We start from the raw sequence: 15,694 nt of genomic DNA, 5'->3' as shown, positions 1-15,694 counted from the left end.
TTCCTTCCTTCCTTCCTTCCTTCCTTCCTTCCTTCCTTCCTTCCTTCCTTCCTTCCTTCCTTCCTTCCTTCCTTCCTTTCCTCCCTCCCTCCCTCCCTCCCTCCCTCCCTCCCTTCCTTCCTTCCTTTTTTTTTTTTTTTTTTTTTTATCAGAGCAGAGCAAGAGTCAGAGAGAGGGATAGATTGGGACAGACAGGAACGCAGAGAGATGAGAAGCATCAATTATCAGTTTTTCATTGTGGCACTTAGTTGTTCATTGATTTCTTTCTCATATGTGCCTTGACTGTGGGGCTACAGCAGACTGAGTAACCCCTTGCTCAAGCCAACGACCTTGGGTTCTAGCTGGTGAGCTTTGCTCAAACCAGATGAACCCACGCTCAAGCTGGCAATCTTGGGGTCTCGAACCTGGGTCCTCCGCATCTGACGCTCTATCCATTGTGCCACCACCTAGTCAGGCATAACCAAGGATATTTTTCTTATTGGTAATCCCCATATTAAATATGTACAGCAATCTGCAATTATTTTATATATCTCACACACACACACACACACACACACACGAATCTCTAGGTAAAGTCACATATGTGAAGAGCCAGAGTACCCAATGAGTCTAATAGATGGGTATACCAATCAAAGCTGGAGAACATAGTGGGCCATGGTGAGACCTAGACTTCACAACAGTCAGAGAGAGACTACAATTAATCCCAATATTGATGAGCATCATGAGACAAACTCTGGACAACTTGCAGCTAATGTTCTTTCCCAAGGTAGAGGTTTGGTGATGATGATGATGACATTTTCATCAGATTCCTGTCAACAGGATAGGACTTGGGCACTTTAGGTCAAAAACAGGTGTGAGTCTGAGTCATCTTTAGTCTGATTTATCAGAAAAGAAAATTGCAGAAATTATGGAATTAAAAAATTTCATCAACCAACAAACCAATGAATGCCTATCATATGGCATGAAATAACATCAATAATAGGCTACCTGAAAGATGACAATCACTGAGACAGTTTGTATATCAGTTGAGGAAGTTGTGATATATTTTCTTGTTGCCTATGGTTAAGACAATGGCTATATTCTTATATTTCTTGCCTTATCATTTGTACCATTTTCTTTATAGTTTCAGGCTCCTTTTACTATCCCTTAACACACTGCCCCCAAAGACATTTGTTATAGTAACATTTCTCCAATAATTATGCTGTTCAAATGTTTCTCAAAATTATCATCCTCATGAAAGTAATACATTTGCATATATTTGAATAAAGATTCTATGTTCATGGCTAAGCCAGTTGTTTCTTCCATCTGAATTCAGGAGTTATTGTTTCTGCTTCTTTCTAAGGAAATTAGAAAGACTGGTGTGAGGTTACATTAATGAGCCCTTTAGGAATACCAAGTCCTAAATGTGCTAACAAGTTAATCGATGAGTTCTGATCCACAATTACAATACACAAGAATTTCACATTCCATTTTGGTATTCAGAAGAGAAAAATAATGAAAGTGAATTAATAAACTTTGCACATTTAATTAAGGATTATTTACTCAGAATTTGGAAAAGCAGTGTTAATAATAATAAAAATGACACTGACAAACTATGCCTCCGATACAATTACAGAGATAAAAATAAAGGAAGAAATAATAGTTAAAGATGGGCCCCCTTAACTTCAGTTTGGGACATTAATATTTATAAAACAGGGTTCACTGGGATAATTACAAACATTTAACTGATCTAAATTGTGAGATCTTAATTATGGTGAGCCTCTAATTATTGAAATATAAATTATACACACACACACACACACACACACTCACACAGACACATACTTAGTATATATTTTAACACAATTCCAGTGGATCATATGGTTTTGTCTGTAGGAGCCAAACACTCACACAACTGACTGGAAAAAGCACAATCGTTTAGGACCTAAGCAGAACCTTCCGAAAGATGGCCCTTTTGCCGGCTGCACAGCAAGAAGTCCCTTCCAGAGAGGAGCCACTCTCCCTTGCTCTGTCTCCTCCCATCCGCCAAGCCACAGCCCACTGCTCTCTGAGTCCCAAGCGATACTCAGTCTCCAGTCTTTTTTTTTTTTTATCTCTCCAGGGAACACAACTGAATTGAAAGAAGCAGACACACTATTAATATTTTTTTTCTAATATTTTTCTTCAATGAAATGGGACATCTGCTGGCTACGTGACTCTCAAAGGAGCACCCAGCCCAACTACAGACTTTCTTTTAACATCAAGACCAGAAGCATCACTAATTTAGAGAGAGGATAGGTTTGAGCGTGTCATTAACAACCACGGCTGGCAAGCCAATGCTGTGTCAGAGGAACGCACGATGACTAGATATGAAGACAGGGAAAAGAAACAGCCACAATGACCAAGGCAGACCTATTATTTACTTACACAGCACACTGCACAAAAGTCACCTTGGAAGAAAACAGAAAAGCCAGCAAGACCCTCGGATGAGCCACCATGTTCACAAAGCAAATACGTAAAAATGGTCTTGTCAAATCTCTCAGAGGTACGAAGAGGCCATCTGGAAATAGACAACTCATCACAAATGTGTCACACGTTTCCACGGCAACGGAGCCATCAGGATGGGCTCTTGCCAATGGGCTGCTGTGCGGACCAATGAAGAAGCACTTAGGGTGGTGACAGTGAAGCCACCGACACAGAAATCAGTTTTCCTTTTGTTTAAGGCACAGGGGGATCAATGTGGGGCTTCAGGCCCCCTTTATCAGATCCCACACTGGAGGCAATTAGCATGGCCACCATCCCCAGCCCGAGGGTCCTGGCAGCAAAACATTGTGCCAACTTGATTAAGAGGAGGGGGGAGCAGGACCCATCTTCTTCTGGCTCCCACATACCTATTCACAATTTTCCTTTTCTTCCTGTTGGGCTTGTCAGGTGGCTTATTCAAATGCACAGCAGAAACTGTCAGCTGACACCCCATTCCAAACCCGCTCCACTCCGTCCTCTCTATGTAAACAGTTGCAAGCTGTGCACGCCACAATAGATCCGGAGTAAAAGCAACCCTGGTGATCTTTCTAGCATTTCATTCCTCAGATTACATCAGAGAGGGGCCAGGCTGTGTGGCAGCTGAAAACATTCTTTCCCACCAAATCCCTGTACCTCACTTTTGGTATAAAGTACATTCTATGTGTGTGCACATATGTATATTATATTAATGCTTTTAGAGCTAGAAGGGGATCCGTCGGCTGGACTGGCTTTAGGTGAATATGGAATTGTTTCTCGGTTTCTGTATCCTATCAATTCTTCCATATGGACCACTTCCTGGCCCTATCCCAGATCTCCCAAGCTTTGCTGATAGATCTGTTACAAGGTTATTTTTATAACCAACAGGATTGACTTCAAATAGTCAGTCAGATGGAAATGAGTGCTGGATGAGTTTATAATACCAGAACTATAAAAAAAAGGTTAACAGTTTTCCTAAGTGCACATATTAGACCGGGGAAGATGGAAGAAAACAAGAATCCTATACATGCTGCTCTGCAGGGTAAGAAGGAATCTTACTTAGTTATTTTCTAAACTGGTGACATCTGCACCTACTTTCATACCTTCTCCCTCAGTCTTTTTTGATCAGTGATACGTCTATAACAATAAATTCCATCTTTTCCAAGACTCTTCCAATTTCAAAAATTCCATGCCAATGTCCTTCTATCAGAATAGCCCAATATCTGGGCATCTTAATGGAATGTTCTGTCTTGCTTCTTTTATCCAGAAACTGCACGAACAGTCTCTGGTAGACTGGTTAGTGTTCTATGTTCAGGAAAATAAGAGGGCTTGGGAAAGGAGGTACGAGAAGCATTTACAAAAATAAACAAACCAATTAAAAGAAACAAACTATTCTGCTTTATAGCATAGAATGATTCCCCTTGGGCTTTTCCCAGTGAACATTCTGTCTCCTGAGCTAACTAAATTTGAGTCCCCAAATCCTGGTACAACTCCCAATTCTTGCTTAGGATTTTTCTTCCCTTACTTGGTAGGATTTTTCAACAGACGAGCATTTAGAGTGGCTAAGAGCTAGCCTCTGAAGCCAGAATACCTAGCATTGTGGCCTTGGAAGTTACTCATCCTTGGAGTTACTGTCCATAATAAGCCTTTAGTTGGTTTTTTTTTTACACTATATGCCTATATTACTTTAGTGAAAAGAGAAAATCATTTAAAAAGAATAATAAATAATGTTTACATTCGAGAAAAGTAATCATTATTTAACACCAGGCGTACAACAAAATAATGCCCTCTGTCTCCCTATATATCTTCACACAATTATTGCCATCGGCTCACAGCCTGCCTTGAGGACACAGGAGTAAACAGGTGAAGTGACAATTTAGAATGGACAGAATGACTGCTTCAGAGCCTAAGGGGTGAAGGCTGCTCTAAAGAAAGTAACCATAGAAGGAAAACCCTTTCCCAGAAGGACAAGAGGCAAGACTCGAGCACTACAAAGCAAAAAAGAATATGAGGCCATTGCATTCAGAAAAAGCAGTCTTACTTTAGAGTTATCCATCTACCTCATCAGCTATTCATGCCTGCATTAGTTTATTCATTCAACAAACAAGCATACGACATCTGCTGGGTACCGAGCCCTGGTCTTTCTCAGGGGTTCATCAGATGCAGTCCATACGCTTGGTTTCCGTGTGCCTGTGTTTTCACTCAAAGTGTCTGGCACACAGAAGGTGTTAAATAAAGCTTTAAAAATATACAAAAATCAGAAAGCTGACTTTAGTTCACAGATAAATAAATATTTCCTCTAATAAGTGCTTCAGTTCCTTTTTGTCTCATGGGTCCATTTTTTCCCCCTGCTGGGTTCTCCAAAAAAAGAAAAAAATATCTCTAAGAAAAAAGAATAGCAATGTCATTCTTTGCATTTTCGCATACAAGTACAGAGGCTGTGAAACTGCCCATTCGCAGCCCACATCTGGTTTGTGGATGTCTTCACTGTGGAACTGTTGGCTGAACTACACTCAGGCTTAGAACTAAAATTGATATTCTTCCCCTATCTGGAGTTTACTTCCCATCTCTCAGTTGACTCAAAGACTATTCTAGCTGAAGACTCACTTTCTTTATGAAATCTTTTTAATCTCTCTGGGCTACAAGGATCTCTTCTGCCTCCAAATTTCTAAAGTTCTCACTTTTTACACTTGCCAAAAACTCCAAGTTATTTCCTTCACATAGGAGGTGATTTAGACTAATTGTAAACTGTTCCAAGCTTCATATAGAACCAAGCCTTCCAAGAAATGTCTCATATTTTTGGACCCTGATACGGAACACCGTTGGACCATTCTTGAGTTCAGAGATAGCTGAGCCATAGGAAGTATGTCCACATGTTAGCTGAAGACTCCAGTTAAGCGGCATTAGAAAGTTTTTATAACTAGTTAAGAATTCCTTTAACCATATGCCGGACTCTAGTGAACGTTCTGCATAACGCAAGTTTCCTAGTAAATATAAAACGAATTACAATCATACTTACGTAATGACTGGGACTAGCATGGATAATATACGACACAAATGTAAAACAGTGTCTGGGGCTCGGTTCAAGATTTAGCCTCTAAATCACGGAATATCACTCTGACTTTGTGAGGCCAGCTGCTTTGTACTTTGAGAAGGAACGTCTTCATCTTCGGTGGGGAAAGAGGTTCTATGACTCCACCGCACCTCCTCTCCTTACCTGCCCGTCTCTGGCCCTCCCCCAACCCTCAGCGCCTACACACTCAAGAGTCTTTATTGAAGAGATGCTGAGATGGCCCAGAGGGCCAGTCCCTTCATGTCCCGCTAATGACTCTCAATCATTTGGAATTGGGAGTCTGGAAAAGCCCAAGGTCTGCTTGGGAAATTCAAACAATGAGAGCACTTGATGGTTACAAAATAAAACAATAAAAACCAAAAAAAACAATAAAACCCAATATTTGAAAGGTTTGCATGTCAAAGTGTATTTCTGCACAGAAACTACATAAGGAGGTATGGTTTCATTTCCAGGTTACTCCATGGGAGCCCATTTAATTTAATGGAGCTGGACCATTCATTAAGAGCATGGATCTTGGTAGTAGGTCTTAGGGGCAGGTGGTCCTGTGGTCCAGGGAGGCAGTGAAGGAGAAAGGAAACACTTCCTTCTCTTTCTCTCACCGAAGGCTTGAACTAGGCTGATATTCTAAATAGGTGAAGTTTGTGTTTGATGTCAAAGAATCTCCACTTCTAAAGCCACCTTAGACTTCCGTGTGAGCCTCTCTCCAAGTCCCCAATGCATTCTGCCACTTTCCCAGCCTCCCCCTACCCCACCCGCACTGTAGCATTCCACTAAGGCATGTCTCAAGCCCTTTTCCAAACTTACATCTGCTCACCCTCTCTTGGGCGCCCGATCAAAAGACGACTCGTGTTAACTCGGAATTTCTTCCTTGGCGCCCTTCTAAGCAATGCAACATAAAGGAAAAGAAAATTCAGGTAGGGTGTGTGACTGGCAGTGGAACGAGGGAGTCACAGTTACGTTATAGGGCAGGAAAGTCACTGTCTGGCAGGCCACTATCACCCAGTTTTTATCTTTTGGGGGACATCTGAGCTTCCTACATCTGGGGGCTGCGGATGTTGACCAAACCTGAAAACTTTTCAGCTAATGTTCCTCCCTCCCTTCCTTTCGCAGCCTGTAAACGGTGGGACTGTTGGACTTCACAGCCCACAACCACTGTATCATTGTGCTATGATTTTGAACTTGATCACTTCTCCTCCTCTCTTCCTCATCTCCAACACACAGTTTTGTGTTTCTTATTTTTGCAGCGGTAGGTCACTGCCTGGTATCTGCTGGACTGAACAGAGTTCCGCGCGGGGACATTAAAGTACGCAGACTAGCCAAGGTTTTGATAACTCCATCATCTCTAACCCTGGTTCACTTCTATACTCTTCTCATCTGGAGGACACGTGTTCAGTAGAGGCGGAGAACCTACTATGTGCTGGGCTCTGTGGCAAGCAACGGGACATGGAGGGGAGAGTAGAGGAGGCAGGAGAAAGTACCCGTGGAGGCGAAGGTCTCCTGTCTGAGCACAGGGTCCTGCTCTGAGGACCCTCTGCTGCCTGGAGCTCAGCCCTTGGCGTGCACGGACTGCCCACGTTCCCCTCTGCCACAGGTCACCAGGACGGGCTCTCAATCTGGAACAACCTTCTGCACAAAGCAGAGACCAGTAGAAGGACCTCCTACACCAGGGGTTGGGAACCTTTTTGGCTGAGAGAGCCATGAACGCCACATATTTTAAAATGTAATTCTGTAAGAGCCATACAACGACCCATGTATGTTATGCATTATCCAATAAAAATTTGGTGTTGTCCCAGAGGACAGCTGTGATTGGCTCTAGGCACCCGCAACCATGAACATGAGCAGAAGGAAATGAATGGATTGTAATACATGAGAATGTTTTATATTTTTAACATTATTATTTTTTTTATTAAAGATTTGTCTGTGAGCCAGGTGCAGCAAAAAGAGCCACATCTGGCTCGTGAGCCATAGGTTCCCGACCCCTGTCCTACACCAATAGCAATTCTCTGAGTCAGACAGTCCCTTCAGGATAACTACTGTAGCCTCACCTGTAGAAAGTGGCTTCGTTCTTTCCAATGTGATAATTATTAAACAATTTCTAGGGTCATCAGCTGCCCATTTTAAATGGTTTGAACATTTCTAAAACAAGGCTTTGGTGTACTTAATATCAAATACTCTCAGTTCTTTTCAGGGTTTGTCTCAAAATCAGAACAAAATTCAAAATAAGATCGTTTAATACATGAAGTGCTAATGGTGTAAAAACATAAGTTGTTTAAAAATAAGCAGGAAAACGATGGTTTTAGACTTGGTATTTGTAGGAAGTAGACACAGAGGTGTCTAGCCACTGGGTTTGTACTGGGGGAGGGATGGAGATTATACATATTTGTCGATATCCCCCTTTATGATTTCTCATAATCCAAAAATGTTGCTGTCACCAGCCGGCAGTCCTCAGAAGCCTGCTGTATCCTTATTCACGGTTTGTATCTGAACCCCAGGAATAGGCGGGCTTGTGCTGGGTGCTGGCCCCGCTTCTTGCTTCCCTGGTGTGACACCCATCTCAGCACACCCTCACTAATAAAAGGTATTATGAACCGCGGTGTGAAATGGTGTTTGATTTTTATATCTGTTTGCTGTTTCTATATTTACTAGCGAGACTGAATACTCTTTCCATGAGTTGATCATTCCTTCGTACTTCCTTCTTCGCGAAGTATCTTTTCATATCCTTGGCTCTTTTCTTCTTATTGGAGTTGTAGCATTTTTCTTATTGACTGCTATGTCAATTAGATGTATTAATTGTAAACACACTCCTGGCCCGAAAAGCTCTGGGGAAAACAGGTCTTGGTTTTAGTTCAGACGAGAGAAAGAAGAGGGAGCTACTTGCTCTCTGTCCTTGAGTCAAGTGCCTGGCTATACTCTACTGTCCTTTCTGTGTCTCCTTTTTTCCTTCAGCAATATTTATTGAGCACCTACTATGTGCCAGGGAACGTAGTAGTCAGTCCTGGGGTTATGTCTAGAAAAAGGAAGCCGACCCTGTCCTGAGGGAGCTCAACCCCAGAGGGGAAAGAGATAGGAACAGAAGCAAGCAGCGGGTAGAGCGTTTCCAGCTGCGAGAAGCACATGCGTAGGGTGCTTGTGGTGAAATGGCAAGGAGGTACCCCGTAAGCAAGGCTGGGGAGAGCCTTGCAGGAGGTGAGGTATCCCGCTGGACTTTGGAGGGACACTCGTGTGTGTGGGAAGGACAGATTCAGGCAAGGGAACAGCCAGTTCAAAGGTTAGAGAGAGCATGTCAAGCAGCGGCTCCTGCAAGTCGCTCAATGTGGCTGACAGGTGGAATTCCAGGGAGCAGAGAGAGGTGTGAAAAGACGAAGCCAAAGGGCCAGCCCAGGAAGACCTGGCATGCAAGTCCCACTGGGGGCGGCTGCATTCTGAGGGGATAAGGACTCCCCCACCAATGCCCAGGCACGGAAGCTACCATTACAGGCAAACGTCGGTCCTCTGGGCTGTCCCCAGCCACCATCTCTGGACAGACCCCAACCGTCTTAATCCAAGGCTTTCTGCCTCTCTGAAAGGAGGCTCAGCAAAGGTGGAATGCACCTCTGGAGATGGACCAGATGTTTGAGGAAGGTGAGGAAAACCACATGAATAAGACAGGAAAGGGCCAGAGAGAGCACACAGAGAATCTTCAGAGGGTGAAGTCATTACCCTGGAGTCAGCTGGTGGGGATGGGGAGGAGCTAGAGATGCAATATCTGCCCAAACCTATTTCCTGCCTTTCCCCACAGGTACGCCTTTAGTGGGGGTCTGGTGAGGTGTGGGAGCACTCAGACTAGGGGGTGGCTGAGATGGGGTGGCGTCTAGGCTAGGGGCAGAGGAAATGCCACTGAGCCTGAGCCCAGCGCCTTCCCCTCAGTGGGACAGCAGCGAAGCACTACGGGTGGAATGCTGGCTTTCAAGGGGCTTTCTGTTCCCACCTGGCTTGGTGACTTGTCAGCTGTGTGCCCTGGAGGTAGGGGACAGTGCTCTCGGAGTGAACTCAGTGAGTTGAGGTGGCTGTACACAGGTTGCTATGGTCTCTTAGCATTCTGGGGTCTTGTCCCTGTGTCTGGAGAGGATAAGAGAGAGGTGCTCTCAGCTGCAAGGATGAGAGGGTGATAAAGTTCCCCTCACTATGCACTTTTAATAATTAAGACTGGATCCCTGCAGGCCCCATCCTTGAATCATCTAATCATTGCAGAGAACAGAGAACACATTTCCTTCATTCATATGGGGTTCATTATTCAGTGACCAGGGGACTATTATCCAGTCATTAAGGGCCCCCAACATTCATCTCTGACAAGCTCTGACAAAAAGACATACAACCAGATCCAAATCAAGCTTAGAATCCTGTAGGAACACATAAGAAAAACTGGGGCCTTCTTTGGGAGGGGGTTTAACTTCCACGCCGTTCAGTGCTAATTCCCAGCCAAGAAACAGAACGAGGGCCGAGGAGGAGGCAGAGCCGCACGCAGAGAGTGATGGCCCGCTTGGTTATTCTGACAGCGGTTTGTCACGTGTCTCAGGAGCCCTGCTCTGCCCGTCCGTTCGTCCGGTGCTTGCTCTCTACCAACTGCTGGGACTCCTGAAAAGCTGCAGACGCACTAAGTCCTCTCTGCTTCTTAGTGGGCTCCTTTATCCTCAACAGCCATTCAAGGTAAAAGCCCGCCCAGGTGGCTAGCCTCTCCCCTGCTTTGACTTAATCCTCATGTTAGCCCAATGCACCTGGTTTTACAAGCTCCCTTCTACAGTTGCAGACATTAGTGACTCATTGGCTGGTCAGGAGATGGGTTCAGACCCAGGCTGGTCCAAGTCCAGGGAAGAAATGTCTTTGTGAGATGATGTAGGTTTAAAGTATGAATGGGTTCCAAAAGGAGTTGGACAAATCTGTAAATCACAGAGATATGAAGAAACGTTTCAAAGACATCCAACCTTCATGGGTAACATCAGAGAAAGTATCAGGCCCTCTCCATGGCCAGGTCTCTGGAACTTCTTACCAGTGGAAGATACTGTCTCCAAGCTCCTTAAACTAGGAAATAACGTGACATCCGAGTGAGCGCTGTGAGCCTCTCCTCCCAATGGCGAGCTGACCACCACTGCCTCTAATGGGACAACTGGCTTCTCTCCAGGATGCAGTCAGGTAGTTGCTGCAAAGTCTTTATACAAACTTGTGATTTTGAAAGATAACTTCATCTTAAGGCCTTTGCTATTACTACTACAACTTTGATTTATGATCTTAGCATTAAGACCAAGCAATAAATCAAGCATCTCATCCTTCACTGAACTGAGGAGGAGGAGGAAGAGGAGGAGGAAGAAGAGGAGGAGGAAGAGGAGGAGGAGGAAGTACAGGATGAAGATGAGGAGGAAGAGGAGGAGGATGAGGAAGGATAGGTATCACTTATAGAGCCCTTTAATGTCACAGATCCAGTTCTAAAAGCTTGACGTACAGCAACCCATTTAATACAACAACTCTATGACATAGAACCACTTATGTCTCCATCGTAGAGAGAGGAAACCAAGGCACAGAGCATTCACTCATGTAGCTGTAGCATCTAGGGACTGGGACTGGGGCCAGGCTTTAGCCCAGGCAGTGTGACTCAGACTTCAGGCTCTTAGTCAAGTGTCCCACACCTGTGTAATAAAGGGAATTTCTGATAAAAATTATCTTTGTATACAGATTTCCATTGCAGAACTAGTACAACTTGTTAACAAACATGTAGTCTCTCCCTGAATAAATGTCAGCCTTAAGGTAAACCTTTTCAGGGCAAGCATTAAAAAAGATATTATAAAATCGAATCTAAAAAGAAACACACACAGTGATAGTCTTTTTTTTTGTATTTTTCCAAAGTTAGAAGTGATGGGCAGTCAGATTCCTGCATGTGCCCAACCGTGATCCACCTGGCATGTCCACCAGGGGGCGATGCTCTGCCCATCTGGGGTGTTGCTCCATTGTGACCGGAGCCATTCTAGCACCTGAGGTGAAGGCCATGGAGCCATCCTCAATGCCTGGGCCAACTTTGCTCCAATGGTGCCTTGGCTGGGGTAGGGGAAGAGAGAGACAGAGAGGAAGGAGAGGGAGAAGGGTGGAGAAGCAGGTGAGAGCTTCTCCTGTGTGCCCTGGTCAGGAATTGACCCCGGGACTTACACACACTGGGCCAATGCTCTACCGCTGAGCCAACCGGCCAGGGCCCACAGTGATATTCTTTTCAGGGTAAACTAGAATGCAGTAACAGCAAATAGGAAAAGAGACTAACAGTGTCTCACACACCCTTCTTTGTATATGAAATTAATGAAATTCCACCATCATCAAGAGAGCCTAAAATGTGAGTTCTTTTTCTGGAACTGGCAATAAATTACTGCTGATTCATTTGTAGTTAGTTCTTCACTTCCATCCAAGATCAATAGTCATGAATTTGCAGGATGGGCAGACAGGAATAGGAAAACATGTGACCATTCCAAGAACTCTTCCCCATTTAACGGGGCTGCCATTGAGTCATCACTGACACCGAACAAAATCTGGCCAATGGTGTGTGTGTGTGTGTGTGTGTGTGTGTGTGTGCGCACGCGCGCGCGCACACACACACACACACACACACATGCGCGCGCGCCCGCCCACACGCAAAGTACATTTTAATGTCCATCTGATTTAATTCCTTTAATTGGGTTCTGACTTAAGTGGATGCCTGTGAAGGAAAAGATTCTCAAATAACCAGGACAGAGAAAAGTATTAGCACTTGAGCATCCCAGCAACACCCACCCCTCCAAGACACCTCACCCCCAGGCCAAATGGGCTTATATGCTTTTTGGAAAGAGCAGAGCTAATGAGAGAAGAGATATGGCTGAAAGCAGAAAATCCCAAGGGGGCTAGAGTGGAAGGGAACGTTTTGTAGAAGATTAGAGAAACGGGGAGATTTCTGAGGTATTCAAAAGACAGACAGAAGGTCACCAGACTGGCGGAGAGCTGGGGATTCATGGGAGTCGATTTCAGTACATTGTGGAGCAGTTTATGAATGAATGGGATGTCTCTTTGGAGTTCTTTGATATTACTCAGTAAAAAATGTAAACTGCTTTTCAATGATCTTAAGTTAGTGTTTCTTATTAACGTGTTTCTGGAGCGAGGCTGGCTTCCAGGTACCTGACTTGATCCAGGATTTATACAACCATTAGAAATTAATCAGTGGCACTAAAACCATCCACAAGGCTAGTAAGAAACTGGATAGAGTCATTTTCAGTTAAAGTAACCCCCAAGTTCATAAGCATCATCACTGAATTTTGAAAAGGAAAAACACAGCTAACATACAACTTGTCATCAACTAAGCACAGCTTCTCTACTTATGAAAAATAATTCATGACTTGATTTTCCCTGCTGATCTCATGAAAGAAACACTCGTGTTCATGAAGGAAGGTTCTGGAATGCTAGGTGCCAGCTCACTCAAGTCAGTACCTCGTCTCACAAGAGCTTCATTCACGTAAAACAAAAGACAGTTTCCAGTTGCTATGCAGAGACTCAAGTCCGTCCTGGTGGCGACAAGTGATGGTTCTTTAGGAATCAATGTCTGGGGGAGCTTCATGGTGAGTGACACAATAAATAAAAACACACTATCTTCCAAAACCTGGCCGGTATCACATTTTTCTTAGTGCATTTATGAACGACGGTAGTGGTTCTAAATATTTATCTACGGCGGAGAGGGGATGAGAGGCATTCAAAAGGATATCTGAACAGTTCAATTAAATTTCCATGGCAGCAATTTGGAGGTAGGCTTTGTAGTGAGAGCCGAAAGACAGAGAGCTGATGGAGAGGTGGTCCTTAGAGACTCTCACCCATCACCTGTATGTAAGCTATGTAAATGTAGATTATGATCTCCAATATTCTTAAAGGTAGCATTCCATTTTGCTCCCTCAAGAGTGATGCAGAGTAGGAAGAAGGAACCCCTGTATCGCTTCACACCTGTTAGAATGTCTATTGCCAAAAAGTAAGAGATAAGAGGTGTTGGCAAGAACGTGTGGAAAAGAGAACCCTTGCGCCCTGTTGGTGGGAATGCAGATTGGTGCAGCACTATGAAAAACAGTATGGAGTTACCTTTAAAAATAGAACTATCATCAGATCCAGCAAGGCTTTTTTATGGGTATATAGCCAAAGGAAATAAAACCACTATCTCAAAGAGATGTCTGCACCCCCATGTTCATTGCAGCATCATTCACAATAGCTAAGATATGGAAACAACCTAATGTAGAAATGCATAAAGAAAAAAACATATATATATATATATACACACACACACCAGAATATCATTCAGTCATGAGAAAGAAGGGAAGCCTGCCATTTGTAACAAAATGGATACATCTTGAAAGCATTATGTTAAGTAAAATAGCCAGCCAGAGAAAGACAAATACTGCATTCCATGCTTGTAATGTGGAATCTACAAGAAACTGACCTCGCAGAGACAGAGTAGAATGGTGGATACCACGGGCCAGGGGATGGCGGAAATGGAGAGATGCTAAATCAAAGGGCACAAACTCGCAGTCGTAAGCTGCATTAAGTTCTGGAGATCTAATGTACACAGCGGTAGCTATAATTACTATACACTTGCAAGTTGCTAAGAAAGTAGATCTTAAAGTTCTTGCCGAAAGAAAAGGTAACTATGTGAGGTGGTGGATGTATTAACTAACCTTATTGTGGTCATCATTTTCCAATGTGTGAGTATATTAAATCATCATATTGTACACCTTAAATTTATACTATATGTCAATTACATATATATAAAGCTGGAAAAAATAACAGAAAAAAGAATTGTAATTTCTAAGTCTTTGGATGATTTAAATCAGATATTTTCAACATGTAGTGAAGTAGGAAAGGCCTCCACAATTCTATGCAAACCAGTCGAAGAAGAATTTGGGAAAACAGCTCATAGAGAGGTATAAAACAGCCACAGTGCCTTGGCACATCTTCTGTACAGGTACTGCTTTCCTTCAAGTGGGGATCCGCTTTTCTGAGATGCGGCTTGCACTTGAAGGCTGAGTTAGGTAAAATCTCAGAGTTCAAAGATTTTCAAGTAGAATGCACGATGTGGGCAATGTGTGAAGCTCTCAGTCTAGTGCCAGAGGGAAGGGGAGAGCCAGGTGAAGGGCAGAGAAAGGGCTGGCAGGGAAGGCAGGTGAGACCAGAAATCTTCCTCCTCAGGCACCCTTGGCTTTCAACCAACTTGTTAAAAATGGAAAAGTAAGTCATGTCTGAAGATCCCCTCACACTCAGGTTGGAGGAAGTGAAACGAGCCGGTTGCTATGAGATCAGATGGAATCCGAACAGAAGCTCCTCGTCCCAGGAGGTTCTGGGGTCCGGAGTGGTTCTCCTCACCTGGGCCGTGCCCTGCACCTGCGTACCACCGGCGCAGTAACCTGCACGAACAGAACCTGCAGAATGCACCTGCCGCTCTTCGTGTTCCAAGTAGCAGCAAGGGAATTTGCCTCAAGAAGGTGAAAAAGAAAAAAAAAAGAAAAGAGAAAAGCCCTTGATGTACCATTTTGACCTTATTAATCTTTACAACCCCATCTTAAAAGAGTCTCTGCTTTCACAAAACTTTGACTTTTCACCCCAGGTGGCTAAGGCTGTGGACATGGTCGTTGCATCAGAACTTACAAACCTTGTATCCTGTGAACCACTAATAAGGAGGAGCTTCTGTTGGGACCAATGCCAACTCCCATTCCTGCTCCCAAACTGAGACAAAGAAGCTCGTATTTAATGGTTCCCCAAATAGATCCCGAACTGGACCATGTCTCATGATCTCCACTGATATCTCCACAGTCCAGACCACTGTCATTTCTTGCCTGGACCAGCCTCTGTCACCACCTTCCATTCTTGCTTCATTTAGTCTATTCCTCATATAGCAGCACCAGAGTAAGCCTTTAAATTAGAAACCAAAGTCTGACTACATCACTCTTCCACTCCACAAACCCTCTCCTGGCTTCTAGTATAGAATCCAGAGTCCACGCCTGAGTTACTCGGCCATGGAGAGCCCAAGCCAGGGTCCCCTGTGAGTTGATTGCCCACTACTCTCCTGGCATGAGGATCTCAGGCTTTCTCCTGGCACCTACCAGCTGCCTCCCTCAGGAATGT

The 15,694-nt window shown here is 44.0% G+C and overlaps 1 protein-coding gene across 1 annotated transcript in view; it reads right to left on the bottom strand.

Moving 5' to 3' along the window:
- C2H1orf21 (chromosome 2 C1orf21 homolog) overlaps positions 1-15,694 on the bottom strand; it is a 206,850-nt gene that overhangs the window by 101,273 nt on the left and 89,883 nt on the right. The gene's annotated exons all lie outside the window — the stretch shown is intronic.

This window comes from Saccopteryx leptura, chromosome 2 (genome assembly GCF_036850995.1).
Source record: "Saccopteryx leptura isolate mSacLep1 chromosome 2, mSacLep1_pri_phased_curated, whole genome shotgun sequence".
Classification (NCBI taxonomy): domain Eukaryota; kingdom Metazoa; phylum Chordata; class Mammalia; order Chiroptera; family Emballonuridae; genus Saccopteryx; species Saccopteryx leptura.
Note: the sequence above shows the minus strand (reverse complement) of the source record. Positions and strands in the feature narration are given on the sequence as shown.